A 14676-nucleotide genomic window follows, 5' to 3' on the forward strand; every position below is an offset into this window, starting at 1 on the left:
TGATGGACTATATCCTTTCCTTACTCACCTGAAAGGATAAATCAGATATTAATTTACTACAGAGCTACATACCTAGTCTCAACCTCAAGGCCAGATGGCTTCTCCTAGTCTCTAATCTATTGAGGTATAACACCTCCAGCAGAGAAACATATCCTAAAGGGTGCCTCTTCCAGCCAATTGGTTTTTCTCATTATTGTGTAGTCCGTATGTTTCTCATTTTTAAAACATTGTTTTCAACTTTGTAATCAGGTGGAATTTTAGAATTATTATCCTGTTTCCTCAAAAATAAGACATCCCTGATAATAAGCCCAATCGGGCTTTTGAGCGCATGCACTAAAATAAGCCTTCCCCCCGAAAATAAGCTCTCCCCAAAAATATTTAAATGCGGATCTGGAAATCAGGTAAAATGGCAAGAGGAGCCCCATCTTACTCCACGTGTCCCAAAATAGTAAGACCTCCTCGAAAATAAGGCCAAGCGCTTATTTTGGGGTTCAAAAAATATAAGACAGGGTCTTATTTTGGGGAAAACACGGTATCTCTATCAAAAAAAAATGGGGTAAAGAGAGCAAGAAGTAGGTGCAACTCAAATGTCACAGGATAGGAAGAAACAGGACTCTTGTCTAATTTGGTGTTGACAAAACACCAGTGAATCCTGTATACTCTGTCAAATCTTCATTACGGTCATCAACCAGGTAAGAAGGATAGAATAGTAATTTTAAAAGCTGAAAAATATAAAATACACAGTATCCCATTTTGTTTCCTTTTAGTTATAAAAAATAATCCCTGTGTAGCAAAGTACACTTGACATTCTCTCTGTAGATGCATTTTTTTTTAACATAAATAAAAATTCCTGCCTGTGATATCCCCAATGATTTTTACAACCGTTGTTTCTCTGAAAGTCATCCTTCTTTGTCTTCCTTTATATTATTTCTTCTCAAAATTTTCCTTTGAATGTGGGGTAGGTGCTCTTGATGGAAAAAGTCAATGACAAATGGAAAAGTCCTAGCCTTGAAAATAATCAATACTTAGTATTGAATTTCTGCCTTAACATTCTTTTAATGTATTTGACATAGATGAGAAAATGGAAATAACAGAGATGATGCAAACGTTAAATGTAAACATTACAATACAAATAGATCATACTTTTCCCAAGTTATTTCCATTTAAACACTAGTGGGCACTAAAGAATCTCATCCAAATGCAGCACTATCCATTATTCACTACCTTTATTCATATTAGTTTATAAAGTGAGAGCACAGAAATTGCAAAATATACAGAATTTAGAATAAAAGCCTGATTTGCTTAAGACGTTGAAAGCCCCTGAGCCAATATTTGTTTGCACCAACCCTTACTGTGCATTGAATCCAAAGTCAATGTATTTTTTTTCTTCCAGAGCTATTGTCCAATGAAATTAATGGCCCTTTAAACTGAGTGTGGGGAAATCCAAAATATTAAAATGAGTTGGAATGGTTGTATTTTAAAGGATAGGTTTTACTTCTTTGAGAACAAAGTGCCCCTTGACCTGATTATTTAAAAACTTTGGCTGCGAGAATTATTTCTCTGAAAAGCTGGCCTAGAAATTGTGGGGGAAATAAAACTATGATCACATACGGTCATACTCACACACTAGCTAAAATATTGAGACTGTGTCTGAATGCTCAGTTATTATACTTTCCATAGAATTTTATGCAAAGAGAGTAAAACAAATAGTGTTTGGTACTGTATGATTATAGAAGCAGTAGCTTTTATTATGATCAACTTGGACGCTCCAAGCAAAAACATGTATCTTGTGTATTGTAGCAGGACATTAGTAAAGCATAATCATTTATTAATACTCCCTAGTAATTAGCACTGAGTGCCAGCTTGCTGAAATAGTTGAGGCTATGTATATCTATCATGACAAGAAGTTATTGATAACCTTTTCCACCATCAATTTGTCCAAGTGCCCCTTTAATGCTATCCCTTTATTGCCAGTTAGTGGCAATCACTTCAATTATCGTAGTGATTTCATACTTGAGATAAGTACTGTGTGTGAAACTAGTTTGGTTCATGTAATCGATTTAAGGCAAATAAAAAAGGCCCAAACTGCTAGCATTATATCAATAAGGTATAACTTATCCTGTTCTTCTAAACAATCTGAATCTTTTCATTGAAGAAAGTGAAACCTTGCAACTTTGTTTTAATTATATTCATGCATTAAAGTTAGTAAGTTTTAGAGGCTTGTTCTTAATAACCAAAGCTATTTCTTCTGTAATACCTGAAGGTGGTAGAAGTATGTCTCTTTTGTTTTATCTGAATGTGGTACAAACATGTTGGGTTTAAGAAAGAGGAAGGCAAAAAGGCATGGATTCAGGAAATACACTTTGCACATGTCAATTTCGTAGCAGCTAGGAATACTTTGGGCATGTCTATGTGCCCTTGCAGCTCCTAGAAAAATGGGTTTATTTCCATATATTTTACAACCTCTAATTATTTAAACGTAAGAAATAGCTGCAAGTAGAAGCATGTTTCTGTAAGATGGATCCTAGACCTGGCTGTATGTCATAAGTCAACTCATGGATGTTGTTACTTTTTCTGACTTTTTATGTGACAAAGACCCACTGTTTATACTAGTTGACATCAGGGCCACAAATTTGTCATTAAAATTGTATGCCACTACATGCTAATTTTAATATGTAGTAATATGTCTTATACCATGTTTCTCCCAAAAAAAGACCAGGTCTTATATTAATTTTTGCTCCAAAAGATGCATTATGGCTTATTTTCCGGTTAGGTCTTATTTGGGGGAAAATTTAGTACTAAACATTTCTGTCTGCTGACGATCTTAACTGGGGCTTATTTTTGGGGTAGGGCTTATATTACGAGCATCCTGAAAAATCATACTAGCACTTATTTTCCAGTTTGGTTTTATTTTCGGGGAAACAGGGTATTTTAAAGCAATATTAGAAATCGCATTAGTCTTGTAGTTGTTAAAATATAGTTTTTGTACTTTTCTTTTCCTCATTGAGAGAAATATGGATTATTCCTGTAAAAAGTATACCCTGAGCTACGCCATTTTTAATACCTTATTTTACCTTGTATAACCTGATTATATAACTGAGCAATAAGAACACGAGAAGAGGAATTGTTTTGCTTCTGTGATGCTTGTTTTGCAGGATCTATGATGCATATTTTTGGGGAAATGGATGGTCTGGTAAATTCCGAAATGGGCCTGTTTGGGGCCTGCCCATTCCAGAAGGGGAAGTCAACAAATAACGATACCATGTAACATGGGACATTAGGGGTATTTTTGTAGGGTATTTCTACTGGGTAAAATGGGAATTTCCAGGGCAGAACATGTGCCAAATATGTTATATAAGACCTGAAACTAATGCTCTGGGGAACCATTTGTATCCTGTCGTATTGGACTTCTGTATCCTGAAAACTGTATTTAAACCATGTAAGCACAGCACTGGATTGTTCCCTCTCCTCCGGAAGGGAACCCTTTTGCAAAAGTTTGTAATAAACTGCTTTTGGCTTGTTTGTTAATTTGTCTCTGCTTTATTTCTTAAAAGGTAATGCCGATTTCCTGTATTTAACACCCATGGTTCCATTTGCTATACAGATCGTCTTTGGGTTACATCCATTTATTCAGGGACCATTCAAAGTTATGACAGCACTGAAAAATGTACTTGTGATTGGTCCTTGAAGTTGCAGCTGTTGCTGTGTCCCTGCAATCACATGATCAAAATTTGGGGATTTGGTGACCGGCCTGCATTTACAGCCATCACAGTCTCCCACTGTCATGTTCTTCTGTGCTGTGCAAATTGCCTCCAAAATGAAGAAGCCACTGTATTCCACTGCAGCCACCCCCTATCCCGGCCTTTGGGCTTCTGCAAGGCTTGCCTCACTTCGGCAACATCAGCCCACCACTGCTAGTTAGAGGTCATGCCGACATGCTAACGGGTAAGGAGGAGCTTATGCTGGTCCATCCTGGACCAGACTGATGCCTAGGTGCAAAAGTCCCAGTGAGACTTGTCACCTGCACCTTCTGCTTCTCCTTCTGGTTCTGGTTCTCTCTGCAAAGTGCTGACAATATGTGCTTCCCTCTGCCAGGATTCAACACTACTTTTGGGGCTGCTCTCTTGCCTTTGTGCCACAGAGATAATATGGGAGTGAGCAGTAACTGGGGAGCCCAGGACACGTAGAGACTTTTGAGGTGGCCATGGCTATGGCATTGTTAGCCTTCCTTTATAAACATGTCAGGAAACACAGCTAGGTGAACTAAATCTACTTTATTGTGAGACTGCACCTTCAGTGTCACTGGCTCAAGGTTGACTCAGCCTTCCGAGGTGGGTAAAATGAGAACCCAGATTATTGGGGGCAATATGCTGACTCTGTAAACTGCTTGGCTGTAAAACACTATGAAATCGTATATAAGTCTAACTGCTATTGCTATTGCTATCAGAAACTTGCAAGGCTAAAAGTGGAAACTTCTCACTTGCATGTTTGTTAAACAAGGTCCTTGTTTAACAATCATGCACATGGCCTCATTCACAACTGGGATAGCTGGGACTGCCTTTGCCAAGGGACATGGTCATGTGATGTTTTCCTTATCTGTCACTTTGCTTAGCAATGGACAAGCCAATTCCAATTAAGATTGTAACCCATAACTTGCATTTGAATATTTCAAATTCTTCTTTTCACTATTCTAGCAAAGGCATTGTAAAGATAATTTTGAAGTCATTTATTGCCAATGTTCCATAAATTAAGTGTTGAAGTAAAATAGAATTTCCAGTTACAGCAATTTAAGTGCATTTGTGCTCACTTTTTCAGTACTCATCATAAAACAAGAAAAAAAAATTACATCTTGCAGTGAAACTATTCTATCATCTCTGATTTGACATCAGGTGAAATTAAAGCAGAATGTCAAAATAAATTTTCTTGAGAACTGAAGGAGAGATTAAGAAGTGTATTAAGAGCTCTCAAATTTCAAATTTCAATTCCAATTCAGATAACTGTACTATACCATTGTACTGACATTATACATATTTAGACTTGGAGGGATGAAAAGTACAAGTAGTGGCTGCAGGAATGAATTCCTATCATTAAACTGATTATCTTCCACCTCAAGCATATTCTTTTGCCAAACATGTTAGCTGATTAAAAGTCTAAAAAGGTAATCTTTCATTTCTTGGGGAATGCCAAATTTATATCAGCCTGCCCTAACTTGGTACCCCATAGATTAATACAAATCCCACAATTTCCAGCCAACATAAACACAGGCAGCTATTACAAATTGAGAATACATCAAAATGACAGCATAAGCCATCATGACACAAAGCCCAGCCTTATATAGTATACATCCTGATAGAAGAAAATAAGTTGTTACTTTTGTGTCATGACATCATGACTACATTTCATCACATATTTGCATTATTTCCTCTCCCTATATACACCGGGTGATATGATCATTACACTGTTACATTACACTGAAGATGGCAAGGAAGTAACAGGCATTGGTCTTCACACAAAAAGAAACTATAGCCCAACCTACAAAAAAACATAACTGTAAAAGACAGACTGGAAATAAAAATTAAAATAAGCAAGAAAATGGTAAGAGAACACTTATCAAATTTTCAGATGATACTAAGCTAGCAGGAATAACCAACACCCTAGATGATAGGCTCAAGATCCAGATGGATCTCAACAGACTTGAACACTGGGGCCTGGGGCCTATCTAACAAAATGAAATTTAACCTAGAGAAAAGTAAAGTCTTACACTTAGGCAAGAAAAACAAAACGTACCCATGAAATCAGATTAGGTGAAACCTGACTTAATAGCAGTAATTATGAGAGGGATCTTGGAGTCTTAGGGGACAATCAACTAAATATGAGCCAGCATATTGACGAGCCAGCCAAAAAAGCCAATGCAATCCTAAATTAAATTAAGAGAGGGATTGAATCACGTGAGATACTAGTACCGTTCTATAAACCTTAGTAACGCCACACCTAGAATATTGCATCCAGTTTTGGTCACCACACTATAAAAAAAGATGTTGAGATTCTAGAAAGAGTATAGAGAAGAGCAACAAGAGATGATTAGGGGTCTGGAGGCTAAAACATATGACCAATGGTTGCAAGAACTGGCATGCCTAGTCTAGTGAAGAGAAGGACCAGGGGTGACCTGACAGCAGTGTTCCAATATTTAAAGGGCTGTCACAGGAAGGATGGGAACAGCATATTTTGAAGAGCCTGTAGTACAGTGGACTAAAGCACACTGTTATTAACATCTGTTGCTTGCAATTACTGCAAGTTCAAATCTCACCAGGCTCAAGGTTGACTCAGCCTTCCATCCTTTCAAAGATAGGTGAAATGAGGACCCAGATTGTGGGGGCAATAAGCTGACTTTGTATAAATATACAAAAGTATGAAGGCTATTGCTTAGCGCATTGTAAGCTGCCCTGAGTCTCCGGAGAAGGGTGGCATATACATTAAAGCACCCAAAAGCCAGAAAAGGAACAATGGATAGAAACTGATCAAGGAGTGATTCAACTTAGAAATAAGGAGAAGTTTTCTGACAGTGAGAACAATAAACCTATGGAACAGCTTGCATTCAGGAGTTGTTGGAGGCTTCATCGCTGGAGGCTTTTGAGACTGGACAGCCACTTGTCAGAAATGGTTTAGGGTCTCCTGCTTGAGCAGGGGGTTGGATTAGATGACCTACAAGGTCCCTTCCAACTGTTATTCTGTACTGTTGTCTAATATGTTATCCTTGTACGCCCCCTCTTCCTTCTTTTAATTATATACAGATGGGACAAGACAGGAATAAAGCCTCTGACGGGGCTTTATCTATTTAGAAATGAAGATGCTCTGCAGATTTTCAGTAGACAGAAGCAAAAATAAATAAATAAAGGAACTGGAAATAAAACTGGCAACCTTGCATAAAATTTAGAGCCTTTTCAAAAACTGTCTTTGGTGATAGCGCTGTATTCCATCTCTCACGGTAGTCTTTCTCCTTTCATGAAGAGGTGGTGGCCAAATTTGTAGTGAGGGAAATAGCCCGTTCCTGTTATTTAAACTACAATTACATGAAATACATTTAATAACAAAACCCATCTCTTTCATCAAATTTTTGCTGGTTGAACTGATTTTGATTTTGAAAACATTAATTTTAATGGTACCTTGATTTTAACCAGTTCTTAAGTCGGTTTTTACAATTGTATTTTAAAATTATCTTTAATTAAATAGAAAGTCAGTACATATATTTAATAAATGAATAAATAGTCATAGAAACTCCAAGGAGAAAAAAAGTACTAAATTCATATAATTGAATGCAAAAGAGGGTAAAGAAAATGGTCAGAAAATGGTGAAGAACTGGAACTTAGGACAGAATATAGTGTATTGAAATTTTGCAAAAAATAAGTTGAATGTTGAAATTTAAAAGGACATTTTAACAACAATTCTTACATTCTTATAGGGTTGCAGAATATTTCTGAAAAAAATAATGAATGGGATATCAAGAGATCTTTAAACTTTCAGCTAAGACATAAAACACTATCAGATATTAAAAAGCCACAGAGGCTTGCAGTCCTTCATGCCATCTGTTTTTTGAGCTAGTGTTATAAAGATGTAACTGATAACTTTAAGCTCTGTTATATAATGTGATCTGATGATTTATTGGAAAGACCAACAGTGTAAATTCTGACAAAGACCGTGTATCTTTCCAAGCTGTCTTCTATTCAAGTTACAAGATACTTTTCTTTTTTTTTTATTGAAAAAGTTTTTCAAATACAAATTTCCCCCCCCTTTTTCCCCCCCTCCTCCCTACCCCCCCCCCTCACCGTCCCCTCCCCCCTGTGGCTTCTTCATAGTAAAACCCAAATTCATAACAGATTATATAATACTTTACCATCCCCTTACTCCATCCCCATATACTGACCCTTTCTTTCTAATAATATTATTATATCCCCCTTATATTATACATTTCAAAATGACATTCTACTATAACATTATATAATAACTCCTAATTTAGCATAATATTATTATATCTCCCAGTTTAGCGATTTCTGCTCATAATCTACCCTTTTTCTACCCCCCCATTACATATATCTCTTAAATCAAATCTTTTATGTATATTAACATAACATTTCAAAGCAACCTTCCGCTATAAAACTATATAATAAATCCTAATTTAACATTTATTCAATTCATAGTCTACCCATTTCCTTCACCCCCATCGATATATCTCTTAACTCAAATCTTTTACATATATTCATATCTAAACGTGATATCCCTTTTCTTAAACTAAACAATCAATAAACTAACCTGTCTCCACCCACTTTCCTACAAGACTACCATACTTAATAATTCGTAATATCTTTATTCTTCTGCCCACACCACTAAAAAATATTCCCTTATGTAAATAAAATCCTCTTAAAAAAGACTTTAAGCTTGTAGTCCATATGATATCTTCTGTAATGTTTTTCAGCTGAATTGTTAACCCTAACTCCATGTTAGGGTAACATCACATCCTAATTCCAACAGTATGTTCGGTATCTTCAATTACCATCTGCCCCCATCAATAGCGAATATCTTCAAAAAAAAAACAAAAAAAAAAAAACCACCCGAGTGACTTTATATTTGTATTCCATATAGTGTCTATAGAGGTGTCTTTTATCCAAATAATTAATTCCAACCACCGTAATAGGGTAACAGCCAGATCATCTGCGTGCCCCAAATCCATAGCTCTCTCGCCTTGTAGCTCAGCATAAACGTAGTATATTTATCCAAAAAGAAAAAAAAAGAAAGATAGTTCCAATCATTTCAGTTTAAGGCCCTTTTCACATCCCAAAGTACAGCACTGCAGAAGTCTGTCACTCTCCTCAGGATAATATAAACCAATACTTTGCCTCAGCTATCTTTTCATGTATTCAATCATCTCTTAAATAACTGGCATTACACTGTTGTTTAGTTTAAAAAATTTTGTTTTTTGTGTGACCTGCTTCTTCTTTTCTTGACTTTTTGTGGGTTAGATCTCCATCCTGACTTCCTTTCTATAAATTGTATATCAACTGTTTGATTTTCATGCTGATCTATAACTTGATCTTGTTGGTTTTGCTTTTGTGGTTTAAATCTCCATTCTGGTTCTGTGAGTTTTATATCAACTGATTGATTTCCGTGCTGGTCTGTAACTTGGTAAGTCATCACTTTAGAATCCAGAGCCGCCTCTCTTGTATTTATAAATGGTCCAGCTGAGACCTCTAAAGAAGAATCCGGAAGCGGCTCATCTACAAGAACCTCTGTAACTTGTTGTTTTTCCATTACTTCCACCTCCTTTTGCTTATCTTGAATTTCTATCTCTTGTTGGTTTTGCTTTTGGAGAACCTTGTAGTAAAATTCTTCCGCTTTTTCAACAGTATTTAGCTGATATCTTTCTCCTTGATATATTATACCAACTGGAACGTCCCACCTGAATGAAATATTTTGTTTCTTTAGCTCAGTCACCAAAAATCCAAATTTCTTTCTATCTTTTAGAATCTTAGGCGGCAACTCTTTATATATCCAGATCTTTCTTCCATACAGTTGTAGAGTAGAATTGAAAGATTTTTGCACAATATCATTTCTTATTTCTTTATCTGTGAAATAAATCACCACATCTCTAGGCAATTGCCTTTGCTTTGCAATCCAAGAATTTACTCTATAAGCCTTGTCAATCTTGCAAGATACCTCCTCAGGATGAACCTTTAAAATCCCGACCAGAACTTGAGCAGATAATTTTCTTAAATCATCTCTATTATTTTCCTGTAACCCTCTCATTCTGACCGCAAATTCCGTATCTTCTGCATTGTAAGTCTCATGACCAGCTTCCTTTTTAAACTTTACTTCTAAACTTTTGTCTTGAATATTTATCATATTCAATATTTATCAAATCATTTCAATTATTTGTATTTTATTGTCCAAAGTATAAATCTTGTTATCAACTTCCTCCATTTTAGACTCTAATAACTTGATATTTGTATCCATCTTTATAACAATTTCTGAAAAAGCATTAGTCACTGTTACAATCTTTCATTGCAAATGATCATACTTTAGTTGTATCATTTATTTATTTTTTATTTTATTTTATTTTGAATTTGTATAACGCCCTTCTCCCTGAGGACTCAGGGCAGTGAACAGCCAAGTAAAAACATCAAGTACAAATATTAAAATACAGTTAAATATATATATATATAAATTTGGCCCGATTAAATAAAAACAATAAACAAAACACTTAAAAACACTTTAAAAATTAGACCAGCCTGGCTTTCTGGAAAAGGAAGTTTTTAAGGGCACGGTGGAAGGCACTGAGGTCTTGGATTCTCCTTATCTCTGGAGGCAATTGATTCCAGAGGGTAGGTGCCCCCACAGAAAAGGCCCTCCCCCTGGGGGTCACCAGCCTGCACTGTTTGGCTGATGGCACCCCGAGGAGGCCCTCTCTCTGGGAGCGCACGGGTCGATGGGAGGTCGTCGGTGGCAGCAGGCGGTCTCGAAGATAGCTAGGCCCTATGCCATGGAGCGCTTTAAAGGTGATAACCAACACCTTGAAGCGCACCCGGAAGACCACTGGGAGCCAGTGCAGCTCACGCAGGAGCGGTGTTACATGGGAGCACCATGCTGCTCCCATCACTACCCGCGCTGCTGCATTCTGGACCAGTTGGAGCCTCCGGGTGCTCTTCAAGGGGAGCCCCATGTAGAGAGCATTGCAGTAGTCAAGGCGAGAGTTGACAAGGGCATGTGTGACTGTGCACAGGGAATCCCAATCAAGAAAGGGCCGCAACTGGCAAATCAGGCGAACCTGACAAAAGGTCCCCCTGGTTACAGCCGTCAGATGTTCCTCCAAGGACAGCTGTGTATCCAGGAGGACTCCCAGATTGCGAACCCTCTCAGTGGGGGCCAACGACTCACCTCCAATAGTCAGTGATGGAGTCAACTGACTATATCGGGATGCCGGGAGCCACAGCCACTCAGTCTTGGAAGGGTTGAGCCTGAGCCTGTTCCTCCCCATCCAGATCCGCATTTCTTTAATTTCTTGCCTAAATTTTTCAAGTTTCTGGTTCACAGTCTCGTGATATCTTGCCATTTCCTCCTGGAGAAATTCTTTTAAATTAAAGCCATTCTGCTAAGTCTGTAAGCTCAGAGCTTGTTCACATAATTGCAAATGGGGGAACACCCCCCCCCACTGCTTGTTTGTGAGGCTTTATTAGTTTTAACGCCATCCTGCCACACAAACTCTTTTTTAAAAAAGAAAACTTTTCCCCAAACAAGATCAAGTACAAATCTCCAAGAAAAAAGAAACTTAAAATAGATATTTTTCTTCCAGATTCTAACCAGCACTATTTATTCCGCTACTTTGTATCTTGTTACGGAAGGACTCTCACTTTCGGCTTTCTTCTACTTCCCAAGCCTCAGCAGTCGCCATTTTAAAGTTTTTTTTCTCCTTCACTCTAAAATGCTTGTAAAATCATTAAGAATACTTGCGATTTAGGGTCCCAAGTCCAAATCTCATCTTTTTTAATTAATCCATCTGTTAGTTTCGTTGATTGGTCCGGTTCTCCCGAAGCCCGGAGCAGCGGCGAGTGGGAATAGGGAGCCACAACCTGCTCGTCCCCAAGAGTAAAAAAAAAAAAACTCTGGGGACTTCGCAGAGGGCTCTACCTGCCCTTGACTGCTCTGACTCACATTTCCATCCGGAAATGGAGTTTTTTGAGCCGCCTTTCAGGTGTAAAGGCGGCTCTTTGCAGGCATCGGGGCTGGTGGTCTCAAAGGACCATCTGGCGGCAGCGGAAGCCAGACCGGAAGCCAAGTTACAAGATACTTTTCAATAGAATATTTAGTTCAAGCTGTAGTACCACTTCCAAATTGTTCATGCATCCTAAAAACAAGGGTCTCTTCTCCTGAAAATCAGCCATGTGAGACCCAGTTTGATGTAGTAATTATGACATCAGGTTAGAAACCAGGAGATTCTGAGTTCTAGTCTTTTCTTAAAACACAAAGCTAGCTGTGTGTCCTTGGGCCAGTCACTCCCTCTTAACCCTAGGAAACAAGCAATAGCAATCCACTTCTACAATTTTGCCAAGAAAACGTCAAGGATTAATCCAGGCAGTCACCAGGAGTCAAGACTGACTCAGAAGTACAAAAAAAAAAAAAAAAAAAAAACCAACCCCAAAACAAAGTGAAAGAAAACCACAATCCTAACCCTAATTGAGGGATAGATTTTGTTGTTGCTTCATTTGATTTGGTTTTCTGTTGTTTGTTGCCTTGTTTGATTTAAATTGTTAAATCTGAAACAATCTATAGGCTTCTGAGGACCAAATATTAAAGATAGCTACAACCTTTTTCCCAGGCTCCCTGCAGTCTGCATTTGTAGAAGGGCAATCATTATTCTCTTCCATTGCCATTCTTCAACAAGTATTTCAGTTATACTGCTTGAGTTACAGGAGGATGTGTACAGCCAGTTATGGACACACAAACTAAAGAGAAAGAGAAAGATGGAATGAAAAACAAGAAGAGAACAATTGGCAGCAAGATAGATAGACATAATTAAAGACAATGGATGCACCATTAAAAGACCTGAAGGACTAGACTGGGGACATATTGTCCTGGAGGAAATATATAAAAATCTATCAACACTGACTTTATAGTGCATAATCAATCCAGTGGTGAAATCCTTTGAAGTCTGCTACCAGTTCTGTGAGTCTGCTACTATTCTGCCCCAGTTCCGGATTTCCGAGGATATTGACAACACCAACAGTCCTTATCAAATTTATTAAGTAGCAAGAATAAACAAGACCGGCAAAGGTTGGCAACCAGCCCAGAAAACAAGATATGATAAACCAAAACACTCTGATAATAAATGTGAGTTGTTTCTAGCAAGAAACTTACTAACCGCATGTGACTTAAATAGGCTAAGGGAGTGGCCAATTATCCTCAAGCCTTACTCTCAAGGAGACCTCCTCCTCCTGAGTAGCCACTCCTGCCTTTTGGCAGCCCTGCATGCTCGAGCATTGAGGAGAGGCTCTTCCACTTTGCTCTCTCCACTGGAGGTTCTGAAGGCCCTGGCTGAGTCTCTGTCTCTGGCATCACATCCTCTTCAGCCTCCTCACTGTCCGACATGAGCGCCGGCTTTGCAGGCTGCTGGCGTGACACCACACCAGCCTCCTCGTCGTCAGGATCAACCATGATCCACGCAGGCCGCTGGTGGGCCACAACAGCTACTGAGTGCATGCTTCACATGCCAAAAAAGGAACATTTTGAAGCCTTCTGAGTCTGCAAAGATAAGTAGAACAGTGAGGGGAGTGGCATCTGCTGTGCCACATGATTTAGATTAGGTAGAAAGCAGGAAATCCAACGATTCTAGCTAATATAAATTGTGTGTCATAGCTGATTGTCGAAAATAGTGTTCCCCCAAACCGGTAGCATTTTTTACTACCAGTTTTCCCGAACCAGTCCAAACCGGTAGTATTTCACTCACGAATCAATCATGTACCATCATGACCATTAGCCACTGACAATCTGATCCTCATGAGTTTGTCCCATTCTCTTTGAAAACAATCTAAATTTGTGACCATCTGATCATCTGACAGCAATGAATTTTTACACTTCAACTGTGCCCTGATTAAATATGTATTACGGAAGAGACGGGAAGAGAAAACATAGGACAACTATTTTGGTTGCCCTATGTCTGCCATAAAATCTAGTTGTAATTTAAAGCATTCCTTGTGGAGTCCAATTTTCAGAAGTGGTCTTACATTCACAGGGAAATATTTATGAATATATTCATATGCTGAAATCTTATTTTCTGAAATTGCTATGCTTTTAAAGTGTTGCCAGATCTAAAGTTTCAGCATGGGATTGAATGTAAATATATACATATGTGGATTTAATTGGAATGTAGATTGAGTTTTGGGCAGAACTGGTACGTAAACTATGACAGTGTTAAACTGTTAGCAAATTAAAACATTGGATAAGAAAAGCAAGATTATCATTTAAACATCAAGAACTAAAGGAGAATTAGAGACGACAATAAGTACTAAAGCAGAATGCACCTTCCTGTAGTTTTATTGTTACCTATTTTATTAATTACAGAGACAGACTCTTCATTACTGCTTCATGCAGCTTTTCATGTTTCCATTTACTATGTCAGTATGATAAACCTCTCATTATCAGGTGCAGAAGGGAAAAAATAGCTTAGTGCTACACAGGATGCCAAAGTGACCTTCTTCTGTAAAAAAAAAAAAAAAAAATTGCATTTAAGCAGAAAATGAAGATACCACTTTTTTTTCCAATCTGATTCTCATTTGAGCACACTTGTTACAGACAATTACAGCAGGTCTTCTCTATTCAATATTTCTAGTTTCAGTTCATCTCCACCCATTGCTCACACTTACTATTCATTGCCAGTTACAGCTACAAACACAGATAAATTAAAAGCATCAATACTAAACACTCTTTCTGTCCTCTCAAATCAACATCACTTAATGTCAACTGTGCATTGCATATTGATTACAAATTTGAGAAATAAGGACAAATCCAGACCACACATCAAAGTTTGCCTCCCATTGCTCAGTGGAACAGTCTTAACAAGACCATTTAGCTTTAAATCTAATCCTTATCTAATAGACAGAAAAGAGAATCTTCTAGAGTGGAATCTTATAA

Source organism: Pituophis catenifer, unplaced genomic scaffold, assembly GCF_029215685.1.
Source record: "Pituophis catenifer annectens isolate HBS135680 unplaced genomic scaffold, rPitCat1.0.hap2 SCAF_2, whole genome shotgun sequence".
Classification (NCBI taxonomy): domain Eukaryota; kingdom Metazoa; phylum Chordata; class Lepidosauria; order Squamata; family Colubridae; genus Pituophis; species Pituophis catenifer.